This window comes from Oratosquilla oratoria, chromosome 11 (assembly GCF_046742065.1).
Source record: "Oratosquilla oratoria isolate Oo_2021 chromosome 11, ASM4674206v1, whole genome shotgun sequence".
In the NCBI taxonomy this organism is placed as follows: Eukaryota; Metazoa; Arthropoda; class Malacostraca; order Stomatopoda; family Squillidae; genus Oratosquilla; species Oratosquilla oratoria.
The window spans coordinates 60,956,004-60,959,250 of NC_134787.1; positions in this window are offsets into that span (position 1 = coordinate 60,956,004).

Here is a 3,247-nt window from a genome sequence, read left to right on the forward strand (position 1 = left end):
AACCTTTGAAAATGTTGGTGCTAGAGTTGCCAATTAAGCTAGATGAAGTAATTCCAGCCATCAGGATAGATAATAATAATAACTTTGAATGTAAAACAGAGTTTTATTCCATGGATCTTTATCTTATCTTGGTTATTATTATTGTTTTCTCTGTCTATATATTTATTTATTTATTTGTAAATAGCAATTTTGCGTTTAGGCGTCAACAGCGTCTTTAAGTCGCTGTTTACTTTTAAGAGAAGGAGTTGAGGGTGACAGTGAAACAGTAGAATGCTTTGTCTGTATCACATTAAACAACAGTGGTGAGATAGAATCTTGTACACTGGAAAAGAAAAGGAAGAATGGACGGGAGCTTTCAAAGGAATGTAGTGAAAACATCGGGGGATGAATGAGGCTCATCAACGTCCCGGATGAAGTTTGGCCAACGACATCGAGGCTGAGACAAAACCGGGAACTATCGGTTTTTAGCCCCACCAGCCTACACTCTCGAAACCGGAAGAGTGGGCTGAACAAGACATTCAAAAGACGAGCGTACTTAGGTGTATAAGGTTTGGACAATGTGAACAATGGACATCCTTTTGATCCTTGACAGTGAAAGAGTTTTCGAAAATGTGTCACATCGAGACATAAAGGTGAAATAATTCCCGTTGAATATTCTTAAAGGCTTGTTGAATACGTTTATGTGAAAGTAAGTTATAATGATGTAAAATGACATGAATTATGAATAGTGTTGTGAAATTTATCCACATAATGAATATATTTGAAAGTTTAGTATGAATTGTGTTACCAGAATGATCTGCTTATAGTATGAGGTGTAATCATACTTAATATTTTGTTGAATTAACCTGTGCTTCTGTTCTTCAGGACAATATCGCATAGAGCAAGTGAATTCACAGAAGCGGCAAAGAATAGATCTAAAGAGGCAACAGCAAGGAAGGATAATAGAGTCTAAATGGAATCAGCATTCTATTTCTGAATGTAAATTAGACTATAGCCATATAGATATTGATGAATGACTATAGTCCACTGGGATATAACTAGTCCTTAAAACATTGATTGTAGAGAATTTCTGAGGGCAATACTATAAGGGTTATAATCATAGTGACTACATATTAGATTCTATTTCTTATGCATCGAAGAAAACACACCCGCGTGTTCCCTAAAACTTGTTAAAGAAATCGAGTCAAATATCATCCGTAATGAGGAGCGCAAGGGAACACAGTTTTACATCTCACATGGTAAATGAAAAAGACGTTGCTGAAGCTCGAGAACCTCGCGTGAATGGTCGTGTTTGTTGAGGACCAGTTGGGTCTTGGTCTTTGGAATATATCCTGATCCCTCAATGCTACGAGATAAAATACTACCACGGCAGAAAAAGAAAGGAAGGAGGAGAAGAGGGAGGAGAAGGAAGTAAAGATTAGGAGGAGGAGAAAGAAAAGACGGAAAAAAAGGAGAAAGAAGAAAAAGGAGAATAAAGAAAAATAAGAAAAGAAGAAGAAAAGGAAAAGTATGATGATGATGATGATGATGATAATGGTACTGATGCTGATTGGAGTGATGTTGATCAGGAGGAACACGATACAAAGAGAAATGTGAAAAAGGAATGAATAGAAGAGGAAGAGGAAGAATATAAGGAAGAAGAGCAACAACATGAGAGGAGGAAAAAAATATTATGAACGCGGTGATAATGGTGATCATCATGATTGGTACTGTATAATCAAAATGTCCACATCACTTGTGCATTTTCTGCTAAAAGCACCAATTTGGGACACCTGGATATTGTAGCCCTTTAAAGGTTACGCTCTAGGGTGGAGCAGGGAAAGAAGATAGAGCCCCCTCGGACTTCTTTGCTTGTATTTGCATATATATAATGTACAGGTCCGTAGGGACAAAGTCCCTAGGTCAACTCTATATAGGGAGAGTCCCAGTATGGGTCTCTCTACGGGAAGAAAGTCTCCTGGTTATCCCTCTTAGGGGAAAGTCCCTAATCAACCCTCAAAGGGGAGAGTCTCCCCTATGGCGACGCAGGCGCTTATCATTTATACGCAGAAAAGGCTGCACCAGCATTTCTGAGAGAGGTTGCCTATTCTCTAGATATTCTGTCTTTCTACAATAATATTTGTGATTTACTTGTAGTATGATATATCTAGTTAATATTAGTAAACATGTCTTGACGTGGTGTATGGTTTGTAGTTATGATTATGTAGTTTGGTAGGTGTAAGGAAGGGTTTGTATGTGTCTATCGACATTATGTACTTGTTTTGGTAATTTTCCATCAATTAAATGATCGTGAGGTATGCTTGTTGACTTAGGTGTTTATGATTTGGGAGTGTATAGGTCAGCAATAAGTTGGAAGTAATGTTTGGTCTTAGTATGAATTGACCGGGGCAATGTCTGACGACGACCTGTGGTAGGTTTGTGGACCACGTGTCAGGCATCTGACATATGGTATAGGTTATAGGGTAACGATATGCAAATAATCAGGAGTGCTATCATGATTTTATATATTTGTATTACTAATCACTTTCAGTAGGGACCCTGTTGGCACCTGCTGTCTATTATTTTACACACACACACACACACACACACACACACACACACACACACACACACACACACACACACACACACACACACACGCTCATATATACACAAATATATATATATATATATATATATATATATATATATATATATATATATGATGAGGCTGGAAAAATAAGTGAAGGGTCTAGTTCCGAGTTTATGTGTTTATTCATTACCGGTTTCGCTCTATGCATCCTCTGAAAAGCATAGAGCGAAATCGGTCAGGAATAAACTCAGAAACTCGGAATTAGTCCCGTGACTTCTTTTTTCACCTTCATCAACTTGTCATAATGTACCAGCATATATATACATATACTCGTGTATATATATATGTATATATATATATATATATGTATATATATACATATATATATATATATATATATACGCATGTCATTTATTCCAATTTATGCACATGTCTTCCTTTTTGTCATAAATAGATTGATAATCTCAGGATATATGAAAACTACCATTGTTTGTACACATTCAACAGGATACTATTTCACTTTATAGTATCCATTTTGACAAATATAAGATATTCTAATTCCATTATGTTTGTTCTTTGCAGGTGAGTCTCCGTGATGGTTATGGTCCCCGATGGAACTGGTTTCTCTGGTAGCTGCACTAGCTACAATGGATGAGGTATTTAATTCACAAAATG